Below are 19,157 nucleotides of genomic sequence, written 5' to 3'. Positions count from 1 at the left end.
ACTCCTCTAGAAAAACATCCGTGTAATCCTTCACTACAGGCACTTCCTCCTGAACAACTCCCGTAAGGGCATTCACTTGACTCCTCCTAGGCACATGCCTAGATACATACTTAATCCTTTTTCCTCCCAGGGTGGTGAGATAAATCGACTTACTAGCACAGTCAATGCTTCCTCCAAACTTTGACATCCAGTCCATACCCAATATCACATCCAATCCTTGTGACTCCAAGATAATTAGGTCGGACGGAAAAATATGTGTTCCGATGGTTAAGGGTATCTGGTCACACCATCGACTAGCCATATACTCTGCTCCGGGTGAACTCACTAAAAGAGGGGTCCTAAGAGTTTGGGTTGGTAGTTTCAACTTATCCACGAACCCCCTTTATATGTATGAATGCGATGCACCGGTATCGAAAAGAACAAAAGCGGTAAATGACTTAACCAAAAACTTACCTAGTACCTCGTCCGGCTGCTCTTCAACCTCCTCCACGTTAACGTGGTTCACTTGGCCTTTGTTGAATGGATTTGGCTTCTTCGCAGCGCTCCCATTTCCATTTCCATTCTTTCCTTCAGGGCACTCCGTGGCGTAGTGTCCAGTCTTCCCGCACTTGAAACTTGTAACATGACTTAAGTCCCTTTTGGCGGGTGTGGCTGGGTTAGGGCAGTTATGATTATTGTTGGTTCCGTTCCCATTCCCATTCTTAGAACCATTGTGGTTATGCGATCCTCCTCCAGTGTGGTGGTGACCTCCATGGCTATGAACAAGTCCTCCCGGGTTTGGGGTTAGGCGAGGCTTCTGCTGAGCTCCTGAGTTATACTTCCCCTATCCATAATTCCTCTTGCGGCTCTCAATCTTCTGCTGCTTCCCTTCAATCATAAGAGCCTTATCTACCAACTCCTGGTAGTTGTTGAAGGTTGCTACCATCACTGCATGCTCATCTCATCATTCAGCCCTTCCATAAACTTCTCTTGCTTCGCGGCATCTGTGGCCACATCATCAGGGGCATAGCGAGATAACTTGCTAAACTCGTCCACGTACTGAGCCACAGTACGGTTCCCCTGGCGTAAGTTGTGGAACTCCCGCTTCTTCATTTGCATAGCTCCAGCGAAGACATGGGCTGTGCGGAAAGCTTGCTGAAACTGGTCCCAAGTGACATTGGCTATAGGAAAAGTGGCTGTGTAATTCTCCCACCATGAGGCTGCTGGTCCATCCAATTGATGTGTGGCAAAGCGCACTCTCTCAGCATCTGTGCAACCTGCGGTGGTCAACTCCCTTCCAATACGGCGTAGCCAATCATTCGCAACTATGGGCTCGGTGCTACTGGAAAACACCGGCGGTTGTAACCTTAGAAAGCGGGCAAGGTTGTCCACGGGCGGCGGGTTGTTGTTGCCCTGGTTCTGAACTAGCAATTGCATCAAAGTATTCTGCTGCTGGATCAATTGGGTGAGCTCCAGTGGGAAAGCAAAACCGGTGTCACGTCTCGGAGGCATCTGAGGGGTTTAGATGGAAGAGATTTAGAATAGAAAAGATGTCTAATGAGGAAGCACTACCCATATGCACATGAGACAAACACAATCATTTCACTCAATCAATCAAGCAAGGGCATACAAGCGGTCTAGAACTATCGCAAAAGTGCTCAACTACTACTAAATACATGGGGGAATACTAGTAATATATGGTAGTCATCTAGAAATTTTGATCGGTGGAAGACTCCATGATGTCTGCTCCAGCTTCGTCTTCAAAGTCATCATCACTAGGATCGGAATCGGTGTTGTCGATGATGATGTAGTCCTCGGGGCGTATCTCCTTGGGTTGTTCTTCTTCTATTGGTGCTGGTCCTCCCATGAATACTCCGATCTTCTTGACTAAGTCGTCATTCTTCTCCAGTAGTGTCTTGATTTCCTCCTCATATCCATCGCGTGTAAACTTGAGTTCTTCCTCCAGCTCAATGAACCTAGTCTTCGCCTTCTTCAAGTCCATCATGTCCGCGCACATCTGGTTTTCCTGACGTCGGATGTGCTGATTTAACTCCTGGATGAAAGCTGCAATGGATCTATCCTTCTGGTGCTGATTACTTCCCATTGCTCGTCTCGGCACCCACATATTTGGTAAATAGTGTCCTTAAGCTCCCTGTTGTTAACTTCCCCAATGCGTTCCATGGTAATGTGGGCTGCCATGCTCTTGCCTAGACTCCAGGTGGGTGCTTCGAAAGAAAACTCTATGGGTTTAGATGTTGGCGAGAACGTTCTTCCTGGAACTTGTACTTGAACCATCCAGCGCTCCTCTTCAGGTAAAGTGGCGTTGTACGTCCCGGTGAAGCTTGGTATTCCAATGTTCAAGTACCTAGTGACTTCCTTCAAGTGGCGTCCAAAAGGTGTGTCTTCATCCGGTTGTGTAAACTTGTTCTTCATCTCCGTCATCCTAAAGAGTAGAAAATGGAGAGGAGTCAGAAATGAGAAGAGAAGGGTGACCTAGGGTTTATCTTAGTGGTCGTGTCCTACACTCAGCGTGTGCTCTGATACCATCTTGTAGCGACCCGACCTCAGATGATCAAGTCTCTGTGCTTCAGTGTCATCCCTGGATCGGTAATGCTGACACACACAGTACTCGAAGAATTTATAATAGAGTAGCAATCACACACTTATTACATCGAATGTCTCAAGAGAGAACTTATTACAGTAATATGGCTAAAGGCCATCTAATACGATAACAACGGAAGGCTTGGAAGATAAAGTGAGTCCATCAACTCCAACGTCATAGCTGAGCTGCACGATAATGACCTAACTCCTCGTCTGAAAAGTCTGTAACATAATACATCGCAGCCCGAAAATGGGTCAGCACATAGAATATGCTGGCAAAGTAACACAGTAGAGCAAGAATAGAATAATGCTATCACTACATGCATATTTGCCTGGTGGAAAGCTCTATGGTTACAATTTTGCGAAAAGCCAATTTTTCCCTACAACAAAGGAATAGATTTTAATTTAACTATCATGGTGGTTGAACAACATTGAGAAGGTTCCTCCAACTCATTCCTAATTAAAGTGATTAACAACCCAACAATATTAATTAAACATGATGAGATACTTGTGATAACCCAAGTACTAGATACTCAAGAATTGTCCACAACCGGGGACACGGCTAACCATGATTAGATTGTACACTCTGCAGAGGTTTGCGCACTTTTGCCCACAAGACTCGATCGCCTCCGTTGGATTTCTCGCACTACAGGGTGTTTGAGAAACGGATGACCGAGACACAGTCTTTCAGAAACATTAACACTCTTCTCCGGACAGACCATACCAAACCTACATCCCACTACCTGCTGATCTGCCTCTTCAAGAGCTTCACGTAACTTATTCAACTATGCTAGAGCCCATAATAGCTTGTGGCTGCACACGGAAGTTTCTAGCATGAATCATCTCAGTTCCCTATGAGCCTTGGTGGCGGTCCATAGGAAGATCACAGGGGTACTCCGGGATTTCCAAAAAAAAATACAGGCAACACTGGGTACTCCAGGTGCCTCAATCCACCCAGTTGTTTGATTAAGTTGCCACCTTAAGTTGAACCATTAATTTAACAAACTCACACCTGTCATGGATTTCACTCAAACCCAAACCACGTCTACGAGCATAGCATAGCATAGTAATATAAGCAACACGTAGAGTAACTCCCAAGGGTTTGAATGTAACAGGGCAATAGGTTCTACCTCATCAACTACTTCCCAACCCATAAGTTAATGACATCCTAATCATGCAATGTTTGAGGATTGGAACTAATGCATAAAAACTGGGTGATAAAGGGGTATGATCAAAGTGTTACTTGTGTTGCTGACCGTCTGCGAAACCTAGGGACTCGTAGTAGCACGCTTCACACTCCGGGTGTTCTATCGCAAGCAAACAATAGCATACATAAGTAACAAGCAACGATGCACAAGCAAAACTCAAATAAAAGAGGGTTGACCAGAAGTTTCAGCTTAAGAACTCCGGTTCACAAAAAGAATCAAATCAAACGGAGCAACGAAACTCAAACGGCGAAAGAAAGAAGCTTCGTTTACTAATCTGAAACTAGATCAAATTTTACAGTAGCAAAAACTTGTTTGAGTTGGTTAAACGGAAAGAGGGTTTCAGGACGAAACTCTAGGCGCTTGAATCGCCTGATTCCGACTAATGAGCGAAAGGATAAAAAGAAACTAAGATCGGATCAGAAATCGCGATCAGGAAAATCATGGAATAAATCCGATAAAAGAAAAACGATGAACAGATTAACGAACGGATGTTCGTTATCTGGATCTAAACGAAGAACGCGTTCGTTAAAACAAACGAACGAGCGAACGCTTGCTAAATAAATAAACCGGAGAAAAACCGATCTATTAAAAAAACGAATACTAGGGTTTCAAAAAAACCGAACGGTTCTAAAAAAACCGGCGGCTCGGATCCGGCGGCTACCTCTGGCGAGGGGCTCCGGCGAGGCGAGGTGGCGGGGCGGCGGCTTGCAGGGCGGCGGCGGCAAGCGGCAGTGGCAAGCGGTGGCGGCGGCGGCTTAGCACGGCGGCGGCGGCTAGCGCGGGCGGCGGGGTTGGCGCGGGGCGGCAGTGGCTGTGGGGGTGGGGCTCGGGGCGGCGGCGCATATAAAGGGGGCGGGGGCGGCGACTTGGAGGAGGGGGCAAGGCGCGGCAGAGGCGGAGTCCAACTCAGACTCCGGTCCGAGTGGCGGTGGCGGCGGCGCGCGCGCGCAGGAGGCGGCGGCTGGGCCGGCCTGGCTCGGCTGGGCCTTAGGCCCAGTCGGGCGCGGGAACTTAAAAAAACAATTCCGCCGACAAAAATAAAATCTTAGAAAAATAAATAAAAATCTAAAAATACCAAAACAAATTTTCACCGTCTAAATAAAATATTTAGAACGAGATGAACATTTTCTTTGCCCTAAAATGCAATTTTGAAAACATGCAATTTTTCTAATGCAAACAAAATTGCAATAAAAAATCCAAATAAAACAAATATTTGATTTTAATATTTTTCCTCCAATATTTCAATTATCTTGGAGAAGTCATATTATCTCCTCTCATATATTTTAGTATGAAATATTTCTGGAGAGAAAATAATTAAAACCAAAAATCCTCGTTTGAAAATTTGATAAAATCAAATTTGAAAACCGGGAAATCCCCAACTCTCTCCGAGGGTCCTTGAGTTGCTTAGGATTTTGAGGATCGCGAGACGAAATGCGAATAAAATATGTTATGCATGGATGACTATGTATAACATTCCAAATTGAAAATTTGGGATGTTACAACGTCACGGAAAAATTTGGATCCAGGCGGTTTAAAGACGCGACCTATGTGGTCAACAAACACTACCACTTCGCCATCTCTGGGGGTAGGAGGTTTTTCTGGACCGGGGACACGCCACTTGATTTCACTCCGCTTTGGTAAAGTGCCAATCTTGACACACCCTTCCAATTGCACCTCAGTAACCCGGGAGGGGACCCAGTTACAGGAATAAAATTGTTTGGCCATTGCAAATGAAGAGCTGGAAAAGATTACTGCCGGTTTACGATTCGTAATTGACAAGGCATAAAGCGTAACATGGTAAAGAGAAAGGAATTTAAGCAGATAAAATGGTTAAATCGGAGGCCGATGCAGTTATGAATGGTAAAGCGATTAGCAGAAATAGAGGTATATGCATATTGTTAAACCGGAGTTTAGCGATGGAAGAAGTGAAAGAATAAATGAATTGCCGGTTTAGGAGGGGACTAATGGTATATGCCGGATTATCATACTTTCAAAAGTTAAACCGCCTATATTGGTATGAAGAGTACAGATCTAAAAATGCATAAGTGAAGGAAAACAAGTTTCATAAGAGTTATATGATGATTTCAGATCTGCGGTACGACAGAAAACTAGAATATATTCAGACCTAAATTTCAGATACCAGTTCATTAGGTTCAGATGAGTTTTTCCTATTTGAAGGGGATGGTCTGATAAGGAAATGTGAGATTATGGCTACGGTCGCACAAAGAGCTAACAAATCTAACTAGTCTTTGATGCTACTGGGAAGGAAAGAGAAGAACATCACCGGAGCTTCATGAACTCCGATGAACACTGAAACCCTAAGTGGATCTACAAATAAAAGGGGGAAGACTTACCGAAGCTGTTAAAGCAGAGGAGGTGCGCCGCGTTTTTCTGATCCAGTCAGGTTGATGCAGCGACCGACGATGAGGCAGAGGTAAAGCTCGACGATGGCGGCATCGCTCGGGTGCAGAGTCGTCGCGAGGAGGAAGAAGAGACGAAGGGGCAACGAAAGGAAAAAGAAAGGGATCTTCAACCCTATTTATAAGGCAAAGAGATAAAGCGACAGGCGCGGGAATCGAGGAGCTCAAAAAATGGATGTTTAATAAAGTTGTCGCCTTGATGGTTGGATGCTCATTAATAAAGGGTATCTTCGGCTTCAATAAATAGGTGACGTCACGGTGGTTTACTGCAGATCTGGAGGATGACGTCACGACGGTTTACAAGATTTATGTGAAGGTGCAAGGGGAAGAATTTTTCTAAGTGCTGAAGATTGACATGAACAAGTTCAAATCAATCTGGGGCCTAATGTTGGGGATATTACTATTGGACGTAAATTGGCGAGAAGAGGCCGGATTATCCCCATGATGGTTATTTTATTCAGAGCCCATGAAGACAAGGATGGTGGCGCTTTATGAAGGCCCAAAGCCCAAAGGCGGGTTAAGGCCTGTAGACATAAACCGACATTAATATATAACTTGTATTGTAAGGTAGAAGGAATAGATACCGAGCTGGACACGTTGATGATCCGGCCTTGGGACTCTGTAAACCGGTGGGCGTCGACCTATGTATATAAAGGACGACCCGGCGGCGGTTTAGGGACAACACACAACAACTCGAGAGCCAGGCAAATCGGATTCGCTCCCTGGTCATCGAAACCCTAGCAATTCCATCACAACTGGAGTAGGATTTTACCTTCATCGTAAGGGGCCGAACCAGTATAAAACTCTTGCGTCCCTTGTCCGCTGTAACCCTTTAAGCTAACCCGTAGCGATGGCTCCATGACTAAGTCCTTTCACAAGGACATCTGCCGTGACAAAACCATGACACCCCTTTCGATGTGGTGTTCTCAGCTTGTTGACTTCTAACTTACTGGGCAGGTCTGGTGACTAGAGCTGGTCATGAATAGGACAAGCGCCTCGACTATGCTGAGGATCTGCGCGGCTCTAGCCGGTCCAGCGATGGACTAAAAAAGCTCTTTCTCGTTGCTTCTATGGATATCTTCCTATGCATATTTTACTGTCCTTTACTTCGATGATCAGTGCTCCTGCGCGAGATTTTGTTTCTTACTCTCTTGGGAGCTTTCTCGTGTGCCGTTGTTGGCTTCCTTTTGCTTGGTTAAAAACTATTACTGGTTTAGGTTAGGTTAGTTTGGTTTGAGGTGTCACTGGGTTTTCGCACTACGGTGAGTTGCTTGATGACGAGTGCTTACAGTGGGTTTCCCGGTGATGCCCTGAATCCACTTTCCCCTTTCTAGTATCCTTAAAATAGCTGGTACAGACTGGTAAAATGTATTTCCATTATGCTAAGTAATGGAAAGGGGTTATACTCGGTTCAAACAAAAATCTCCTGAGCTGATAGACGAAGAGATCTCCCCGTCTTGATGTGGTACATGCCCTCGATGGACGTGGCGGTGGCCAAAGCCCAGCATCACTCTGTATGAACAAACAAAATGCAAGGCTGATCATGTCATCAAGAAAGAAAGATTTGAATGTAATCCTAATTGTGTACGACTAAGCATAAAGTTGAATCTACTTACCGCACCTTTTTTGGTCCAATGGCAGCAGGAGGAGAGCAAATTTGGTGTTATGATCCTTTTGCGAAAGTTGAGTCAAATATGACTCTGGTTCGAAAGTTTTTCGAGATCTGCCTATTTTCCATTGCCGTGGTCGATGGCGGTATGGTATGACCACTATTGGGTATAATAGCCTACCGCATAGGCCCTAAATGGTAGGGATGCACGCCCTACTGTAAAAAAAATTCTAAGTATCAAATACAGTGCTTGTACCCACCTACCGCCAGGCACCTCGGTGATACGTCTCCATCATATCTACTTTTCCAAACACTTTTGCCCTTATTTTGGACTCTAACTTGCATGATTTGAATGGAACTAACCCGGACTAACGCTGTTTTCAACAGAATTGCCATGGTGTTATTTTTGTGGAGAAATAAAAGTTCTTGGAATGAGCTGAAAATCAACGGAGAATATTTTGGAATATATAAAAAAAATACTGGCAAAAGAATCAAGGCCAGGGGGCCCACAGCCTATTGAGTTGTCAATTCAACCACACCTGGAAATTTAATATCAGCAGCAAAGTATTTAGTAGCAAAGTAATATGATAGTAGTGGTAGCGGTAGCAAAAGTAATGTTTTTGGTATTTTGTAATGATGATAGCAATAGCATCGGAAAAGTAAATAAGCAAAGAACAATGTATGGAAAGCTCGTAGGCAATGGATCGGTGATGGAGAATTATGACGGATGCGGTTTATCATGTAACAATCATAACATAGGGTGACACATAACTAGCTCCAATTCATCAATGTAATGTAGGCATGTATTCCGAATATAGTCATACATGCTTATGGAAAAGAACTTGCATGACATCTTTTGTCCTACCCTCTCGTGGCAGCGGGAACCTAATGGAAACTAAGGGATATTAAGGCCACCTTTTAATAGAGTACCGGAACAAAGCATTAGCACATAGTGAATACATGAGCTCCTCAAACTATGGTCATCACCGGTAAGTATCCCGATTATTGTCACTTCGGGGTTAACGGATCATAACACATAATAGGTGACTATAGACTTGCAAGATAGGATCAAGAACTCTTATATATTGATGAAAACATAATAGGTTCAGATCTGAAATCATGGCACTCGGGCCCAAGTGACAAGCATTAAGCATAGCAAAGTCATAGCAAGATCAATCTCAGAACATAGTGGATACTAGGGATCAAACCCTAACAAAACTAACTCGATTACATGATATATCTCATCCAACCCATCACCGTCCAGCAAGCCTACAATGGAATTACTCACGCACGATGGTGAGCATCATGAAATTGGTGATGGAGGATGGTTTATGATGACGATGGTGATGGATTCCCCTCTCCGGAGCCCCGAACGGACTCCAGATCAGCCCTCCCGAGAGAGTTTAGGGCTTGGCGGCGGCCCCGTATCGTGAAACGTGATGAATTCTTCTCTCTGATTTTTTTCTCCCCGAAAGCAAATATATAGAGTTGGAGTTGAGGTCGGAGGAGCTCCAGGGGGCTCACGAGGTAGGGGCACGCCCTAGGAGGGCAGGCGCCCCCCACCCTCGTGGACAGGTGGTGGCCCCCCTGGTCTTCATCTTTTGCAAGGATTTTATTATTATTTCCAAATAGATGTTCCGTGAAGTTTCAGGTCATTCCGAGAACTTTTGTTTCTGCACATAAATAACACCATAGCAATTCTGCTGAAAACAGCGTCAGTCCGGGTTAGTTCCATTCAAATCATGCAAGTTAGAGTCCAAAAACAAGGGCAAAAGTGTTTGGAAAAGTAGATACGACGGAGACGTATCACCTGTCCATGAGGGTGGGGGCACGCCTACCCCCAGGGCGCGCCCCTGCCTCGTGGGCCCCCTGATGCTCCACCGACCTCAACTCCAACTCCATATATTCACGTTTGGCAAGAGAAAAAATCAAAGAGAAGGATTCATCGCGTTTTACGATACAGAGCCGCCGCCAAGCCATAATCTCTCTCGGGAGGGCTGATCTGGAGTCCGTTCGGGGCTCCGGAGAGGGGAATTCGTCGCCATCGTCATCATCAACCTTCCTCCCTCACCAATTTCATGATGCTCACCGTCGTGCGTGAGTAATTCCATCGTAGGGTTGCTAGACGGTGATGGGTTGGATGAGATTTATCATGTAATCGAGTTAGTTTTGTTAGGGTTTGATCCCTAGTATCCATTATGTTCTGAGATTGATGTTGCTTTGACTTTTCTATGCTTAATGCTTGTCACTAGGGCCCGAGTGCCATGATTTTAGATCTGAACCTATTATGTTTTCATGAATATATGTGTGTTCTTGATCCTATCTTGCAAGTCTATAGTCACCTATTATGTGTTATGATCCGTTAACCCTGAAGTGACAATAATCGGGATACTTACCGGTGATGATCGTAGTTTGAGGAGTTCATGTATTCACTAAGTGTTAATGCTTTGTTACGGTACTCTATTAAAAGGAGGCCTTAATACCCCTTAGTTTCCAATAGGACCCCGCTGCCACGGGAGGGTAGGACAAAAGATGTCATACAAGTTCTTTTCCATAAGCATGTATGACTATATTCGGAATACATGCCTACATTACATTGATGAACTGGAGCTAGTTCTGTGTCACCCTATGTTAGGAATCGCATCCGACATAATTATCCATCACTAGTCCATTGCCTATGAGCTTTTCACATATTGTTCTTCGCTTATTTACTTTTCTGTTGCTACTGTTATAATCACTATAAAACCAAAACTACTACTTTTGCTACCGTTACCGCTACTATCATATTACTTTGCTACTAAATACTTTGCTGCAGATATTAAGTTTCCAGGTGTGGTTGAATTGACAACTCAGATGCTAATACGTGAGAATATTCTTTGGCCCCCCTTGTGTCGAATCAATAAATTTGGGTTGAATACTCTACCCTCAAAAACGGTTGCGATCCCCTATACTTGTGGGTTATCAAGACTATTTTCTGGCGCCGTTACCGAGGAGCACAGCTCTATTCTTTGAGTCAGTTGGGATTTATATCTGCTGATCACTATGAAGAACTTGAAAGATAAAAGAACCAAGATTTTTCCCTCGACTACGAGGGGAGGTAAGGAACTGTCATCTAGCTCTGCACTAGATTCACCTTCCATTTTGAGTAAACTTGCGACACCTACTCCTGTTATTCATTCTGATATGTCGCATATTATTGATGATGCCACTTCTGCTTTGCATGATGCTTATGATGAAACTACTTCTATGCTTGATAATACTGTGCCACTAGGTGAATTTCTTGATGAACAATTTGCTAGGGTTAGAGAGAATGAAATTATTGAAACTGATAATATTGATGAAAGTGATGATGAAGATTCTCCCACTAGATATGAATTGCCTGTTGTGCCTGAGGGTTATGTTATGGATGAAGAAACTGCTAGAGACTTCTTAGCTTGCAATGATATATCTGATCTTAAGAAATTATTAGCTAATCTTAAAGAGAAGTCTTTGAATGCTAGAATGAAATATGACCCTACTTTTGCTACTTCACCTATCTTTATTTCCGATAAGGATTATGATTTCTTTGTCGATCCTAAGTTAATTAATTTGGTTGAATCTGATCCTTTCTATGATTATGAATCTGAAACTGTTGTGGCGCATCTTACTAAATTAAATGATATAGCCACCCTGTTTACTCATGATGAGAAAACTCGCTATTACTTTATCCTTAAGTTGTTTCCGTTCTCATTAAAGGGTGATGCTAAAACATGGTTTAATTCCCTTGATCCTGGTTGTGTGCGTAGTCCCCGGGATATGATTTATTACTTCTCTGCTAAATATTTCCCCGCTCATAAGAAACAAGCTGCCTTTAGGGAAATTGATAATTTTGTGCAAACTGAAGAAGAGTTTCCCACAAGCTTGGGGGAGGCTTCTCCAATTACTTAATGCTTTGCCTTAGCATGCTCTTAAGAAAAATGAAATACTTGATATCTTTTATAATGGACTAACCGATGCTTCCACAGACCACCTGGATAGTTGTGCTAGTTGTGTTTTCAGGGAAAGAACCGTTGATCAAGCTGAATTGCTATTGAATAATATGCTGAGTAATGAAGATGATTGGACACTTCCTGAACCAACTCCTAAGCCAACTCCGAAGAAAAGGGGTATTCTATTTCTCAGTCCTGAAGATATGCAAGAGGCAAAGAAATCTATGAAAGAAAAGGGTATTAAAGCTGAAGATGTTAAGAATTTACCGCCTATTGAAGAAATACATGGTCTTGATAACCCGACACAGGTAGTGAAGGTAAATTCTCTCTATAGATTTGATGAAGGTGATATTCCTCATTATAAGTCTGCTAGCCAATGCTTAGATGAGTTTGATAATTTTATTGTTAAACAAGAAAACTTCAATGCTTATGTTGGTAGACAATTGAAACGCAATGCTGATATGCTTGAACACTTGAGTGATTATATGTCTAGAGTTAAAGGTGAACTTAAACTTATTAGTAAACATGCCTCTATGGTTACCACTCAAGTAGAACAAGTACTTAAGGCTCAGAATGATTTGCTCAATGAATTAAATAATAAGAAAAATGATAATGTTGTTAGAGTTATGACTAGAGGGGGTAAAATTACTCAGGAACCTTTGTATCCTGAGGGCCATCCTAAGAGAATTGAGCAAGATTCTCAGAGAACTAATGTTGATGCACCTAGTTCTTCTAAGAATAAGAAGAAGAAAAATGATAAGACTTTGCATGCTTCTAGTGAACCTGTCGTTGACACACCTGAGAATCCCAATGATATTTCTATTTCTGATGCTGAAACACAATCTGATAATGAACATGAACCTAGTGATAATGTTAATGATGATGTTCATGTTGATGCTCAACCTAGCAATGATAATGATGTAGAGATTGAACCTGTTGTTGATCTTGATAGCCCACAATCAAAGAATAGACATTATGATAAGAGAGACTTTGTTGCTAGGAAGCACGGCAAAGAAAGAGAACCATGGGTTTAGAAACCCATGCCTTTTCCTCCTAAACCATCCAAGAAAAAGGATGATGAGGATTTTGAGCGCTTTGCTGAAATGATTAGACCTATATTTTTACGTATGCGTTTGACTGATATGCTTAAAATGAACCCTTATGCTAAGTACATGAAAGATATTGTTACTAATAAAACAAAGATACCAGAAGCTGAAGTTTCCACCATGCTTGCTAATTATACTTTTAAAGGTGGAATACCAAATAAACTAGGAGATCCAGGAGTACCAACTACACCATGCTCCATTAAAAGAAACTATGTTAAAACTGCTTTATGTGATCTTGGAGCCGGTGTTAGTGTTATGCCTCTCTCTTTATATCGTAGACTTGATTTGAATAAGTTGACACCCACTAAAATATCTTTGCAAATGGCTGATAAATCAACTGCTATACCTGTCGGTATTTGTGAGGATGTGCCTGTTGTGGTTGCAAACGTTACTATTTTAACGGACTTTATTATTCTTGATATTCCCGAGGACGATAGTATGTCGATTATCCTTGGTAGACCCTTTTTGAATACTGCAGGGCCTGTTACTGATTGCAACAAAGGCAATGTCACTTTTCATGTTAATGGTAATGAGCATACGATACACTTTCCGAGGAAACAACCTCAAGTCCATAGTATCAATTCTATTGGAAAAATTTCAACGATTACTATTGGAGGTTTTGAATTGCCTCTTCCTACTGCCAAGAAGAAATATGATATTATTATTGTTGGGGATGTGCATATCCCAGTTGAGGTAACCTAGTGTTATTCGAAATTTCTCCGGTTTGATGCAATTTGGAATGAGTTTGTTAACAAGACTTGATCAACCTTGTCAGTGGATTCCTTTTGATGAGCATGAGGTGGATGAAGTTAGAAAGCACAACCTTCCGTACCCTCTTTTTACTTTCTGTTATTTATATTAAATAAAGTAAAAATAGTATTTTTAGTCTATTTTCTGAATTATCCTTGCAATAAAAAATACCCCAAAAATAAAAGTTCTCCAAATGCCCTAAAATTTTAATATGATTTTTTCGAGAATATTTGAGAATTATTAGCACTCAGAACACACCAGCGGTACCCACCATGTGCTCATGTGGGTGGAGGGCGCGCCCACCCCCTGGGCGCGCCCCTGCCTCATGGACCCCACATGGGCCCCCTCCACTTATTCTTGCACCCACAGACTTCGTCTTCCTCCAGAAAAAATCATCCACCAGCTCAAACCCGTGTTCTAGCTCATCTTGCTGCCATTTTCGATCTCCTTGGTCAAAGCTCCATTCACAAAACTGCTTTGGGGGATTGTTCTTCGGTATGTGACTCATCCAATGGTCCAATTAGTTTTTGTTCTATTGCTTTATTTATTGCAAATTTTTGCTACTTAGGTGACCCTGTTCTTGAGCTTGCATGTCAAATTTATGTGGTCAAAAGTAGTTTTAATGCATGATATGGCCTCTAGGCACTTGTGGCAGTAGTTGCTATCAATCTTGTTGAGTTTGGTTCACTTTTATTTTTGAGTTATTAAAAATTTCAGAAATTTCTCAAAGGAAGAAATATGTTTAGGAAAATGTACCAAGGTGGTTCCTCAAGGAAGCAAGGCCCAAGGCCCGCAATACGCGAGCTGGACAATGAACTACCAAGGGCGGCTCAAGTGTGGCCTTGTGAATGGTCGTCAAAGGATTTCATGGTCCAGGCAGGCATCAAGGAAGAATTTGGCGCATATGTGCGTAACAGTGATCTTGAGAGCTTCGTGTCCGATAAGTGCCGGCAACACCTCTATTTAACTGATTCATTTGTGAGAAGGTTTAAATTTACATCCTCACGCAATTCTCAAAATGTCCTATTTGATCTTTATGATAAATCTTATACCATGGACTTAGAAGATTTTAATACTTCTTGTAAACTCCCGCAGTGGGGTAGTGCTAGTGAACCTCGCAAATCTGAATTTAAAGTATTTCTTGCTAGTATCATTGTGGGGGAATCTAGAGAAATAAGTAAATAATGCAAGCTACCATAGGGAGCATTCATTTTCCTGCCATACATTATTTTGCTCTCTTCGTGGGTAGATGCATTAACGGTAAGGATGAGGCATGTCACATGTGTGTTCCCGATCTTAGTGTTCTCAAGAGTGTTGTATTAGGAGATAAACAATACAACTTGGGGGCTATTGTTGCACATAGGTTCCATCTTAATAGTTTAACTAGAGATTTGTTTGGTGGAATTTATGCAACTCGTGTAGCTAACTTTCTTGATATACCCATACGCGGGGATGATATTGAGTTGCCTCCTGCTTATCTAGTTTATAATGCTATGGTTCGTCATCAGTTTGTTGAGAGGAACGATCAGTTCCTCCAGTACGGACTAATCTTTGACAGACGGTGCACCGTCCATGTTGCTCTCCCTGCTCCTGCTTTCTTTGATTTTTAGACAAAAGGGAGATATGTTATAACCAGGGAGGAGGCGAACGAGTATGAGAGGAGGACAGAGGCCGCCCGCCTCCAAGCTGTAGCTCGTGAGGCAATAGCTGTTGTATCCCAGTATGACCCCAGTTACAACTTTGGATTTCCACCAGGCCAGCCGTGGCTATAGACCAACTTAGGCCAAACGCCTAAGCTTGGGGATGGGGTACATATCTCTCACTGACATTACATTCATGTTCACACACTCATGCCAGTTGTCGGTGCTCATACTTTTTCATTGTATCATCCATGCTAGTTTATTTTCTATTTTAAGCTTTCTTCTTGTGTGTTTGAAAAAACTTAAGAAAAACAAAAAAAATAAGCTGTAGCTTTTAGCTAGTTTACTTTCCATGCTTGTAGTAGTAATAATTAAAAGAAAACCCAAAAAGATTTCTCATTCTTCTTTTGCTTGTTGGGAGCTTTCCCATGTAAATAGTTTTATTTCCTTTCTTTTCTTTGGGGGTCAAGAGGAGAAGACCACGATGAAAATGTTGAGTGGCTCTCATATGAATTATTGTTGATCTAACAAAGAGCCCATATTACCTTGTCTTCTCCCTTGAATTGAATGCTTGCAGATTCCAGCTTAGTCCAATGCACATGCACTATTATTGTTATTCAGACCGTTCGGTTGTGCAAGTGAAAGGCAATAATGACGATATATGACGGACTGATTGAGATGCGAGAAGTTGGTATGAACTCGACCTCTCTTGTTTTTGTAAATATGATTAGTTCATTGTTCCTGATTCAGCCTATTATGAATGAAACATGTTTGCAATGACAATTAGAGATTATAGTTGCTCATGCCATGCTTAATTTGCTAGGAGTTTATAATGGTTTACCTTGTGTGCCAACATGCTATTAAAAAGGTTGTGATGTGGTATGATAGGGTGGTATCCTCCTTTGAACGATTCGAGTGGCTTGACTTGGCACATGTTCACGCATGTAGTTGAAACAAAATCAACATATCCTCCACAATATTTATGTTCATGTTGAATTATATCCTACTCATGCTTGCATCCAGTGTTGATTAATTTTAATGCATGCTCATGACTGTTGTCGCTCTCTAGCTGGTCGCTTCCCGGTCTCTTTCTAGCCTTCACTTGTACTAAGCGGGAATACTGCTTGTGCGTCCAACTCCATAAACCCAAAAAGTTATTCCATATGAGTCCACCATACCTTCTTATATGCGATATCTACCTGTCGTTCCAAGTAAATTTGTATGTGCCAAACTCTAAACCTTCAAATGAAATTCTGTTTTGTATGCTCGAATAGCTCATGTATCAACTAGGGCTGTCTATATCTTCCATGCTAGGCGGGTTATTCTCAAGAGGAGTGGACTCCGCTCCTCACTCATGAGAAAATGGCAGGTCACCGGGATGCCCAGTCCCATGTTCAAATCAAATCAAAATAATTGCAAACAAAACTCCCCCAGGATTGTTGTTAGTTGGAGGCACCCGTTGTTTCGGGCAAGCCATGGATTGATGCTTGTTGGTGGTGGGGGAGTATAAACTTTACCATTCTGCTTGGGAACCACCTATAATGTGTGTAGCATGCAAGATATCGAGATCTCTCGGTTGTTATGTTGACAATGAAAGTATACCGCTCAAAATATTATTCATCTCTGTTACAAAAACCGAGCTCTGGCACCTCTACAAATCCCTGCTTCCCTCTGTGAAGGGCCTATCTATTTACTTTTATGTGGAGTCATCATCCTCTTATTAAAAAGAACCAGTTGGAGAGCACCGCTGTCATTTGCATGTATTATTGTTAGTTTACATTGAGTATGACTTGACTGGATATCTTTTACATGAATTACAAATTCCTGTCAGCACTTGATCTTCAGGGGTGCTCTGCATTTATGTTTTGCGGTCTCGGAAAGGGCTAGTGAGACACCATCTTGTTATATCATATTATGTTTGTTTTGAGAAAGTGTTGTAATCCGAGATTTATTATTATTGCTCGCTAGTTAATTGTGCCATTGATATGAGTAAACATGAGACTTAAATGCTATTGTGAATATGGTTAGTTCATAATCTTTGCTGAAAACTTGAATGTTGGCTTTACATATTTACAACAACAAGAGCAAATAGAGTTTGTAAAAGTTTTCTTTATCACTTTCAGTTTATCAACTGAATTGCTTGAGGACAAGCAAAGGTTTAAGCTTGGGGGAGTTGATACGTATCCATCATATCTACTTTTCCAAACACTTTTGCCCTTGTTTTGGACTCTAACTTGCATGATTTGAATGGAACTAACCCGGACTGACGCTGTTTTCAGCAGAATTGCCATGGTGTTATTTTTGTGCGGAAATAAAAGTTCTTGGAATGACCTAAAAATCAACGGAGAATATTTTTGGAATATATAAAAAATATTGGCGAAAGAATCAAGGCCAGGGGGCCCACACCCTGTCCACGAGGGTGGGGGCACGCCTACCCCCCTGGGTGCGCCCCCTACCTCGTGGGCCCCCTGGTGCTCCACCGACCTCAACTCCAACTCCATATATTCACGTTCGGGGAGAAAAAAAGCAGAGAGAAGGATTCATCACGTTTTATGATACAGAGCCGCCGCCAAGCCCTAATCTCTGTCGAGCGGGCTGATGTGGAGTCCGTTCGGGGCTCCGGAGAGGGGACTCCGTCGCCATCGTCATCATCAACCTTCCTCCATCACCAATTTCATGATGCTCACCGCCGTGCGTGATTAATTCCATCATAGGCTTGCTGGACGGTGATGGGTTGGATGAGATTTATCATGTAATCGAGTTAGTTTTGTTAGGGTTTGATCCCTAGTATCCATTATGTTTTGAGATTGATGTTGCTATGACTTTGCTATGCTTAATGCTTGTCACTAGGGCCCGAGTGCCATGATTTCAGATCTGAACCTATTATGTTTTCATGAATATATGTGTGTTCTTGATCCTATCTTGCAAGTCTATAGTCACCTATTATGTGTTATGATCCGTTAACCCCGAAGTGACAATAATCGGGATACTTACCGGTGATGACCGTAGTTTGAGGAGTTCATGTATTCACTAAGTGTTAGCGCTTTGGTCCGGTACTCTATTAAAAGGAGGCCTTAATATCCCTTATAGTTTCCAATAGGACCCCCCCTGCCACGGGAGGGTAGGACAAAAGATGTCATGCAAGTTATTTTCCACAAGAACGTATGACTATATTTCGAATACATGCCTACATTACATTGATGAACTGGAGCTAGTTCTGTGTCACCCTATGTTATAACTATTGCATGAGGAATCACATCCGACATAATTATCCATCACTGGTCCATTGCCTACGAGCTTTTCACATATTGTTCTTCGCTTATTTACTTTTCTGTTGCTACTGTTATAATCACAATAAAACCAAAACTATTACTTTTGCTACCGTTACCGCTACTATCATATTTGGGTTGAATTGACAACTCAGCTGCTAATACTTGAGAATATTCTTTGGCTCCCCCTGTGTTGAATCAATAAATTTGGGTTGAATACTCTACCCTCAAAAACTGTTGCGATCCCCTATACTTGTGGGTTATCACTCGGCGGTAGGGTTGCACAAGCTACCGCCAGCCTGTTTGGCGGTAGGTCTGCAGGGCGCTGACATGGATAAGTTGCCTACTGCCAGGGCCTCGGCAATAGGCTGGTATACCCTACCTTCATTGAGCCCGATGGTAAGAAAATGGTCAGATCCCGAAATGTTTCCAAACCAGGGTCAAATCTGGCTCAACTTCAGGGATGGTAGTGTTGGAAATATGCCCTAGAGGCAATAATAAAGTGGTTATTATTATATTTCCGTGTTCATGATAATTGTCTATTGTTTATGCTATAATTGTATTAACCAGAAACCGTAATACATGTGTGAATACATAGATCGTAATA

The sequence above is a fragment of the Triticum urartu genome, chromosome 4A (genome assembly GCF_056163025.1).
Source record: "Triticum urartu cultivar PI428250 chromosome 4A, HENAU_Tu73, whole genome shotgun sequence".
Taxonomy (NCBI): domain Eukaryota; kingdom Viridiplantae; phylum Streptophyta; class Magnoliopsida; order Poales; family Poaceae; genus Triticum; species Triticum urartu.
Note: the sequence above shows the minus strand (reverse complement) of the source record.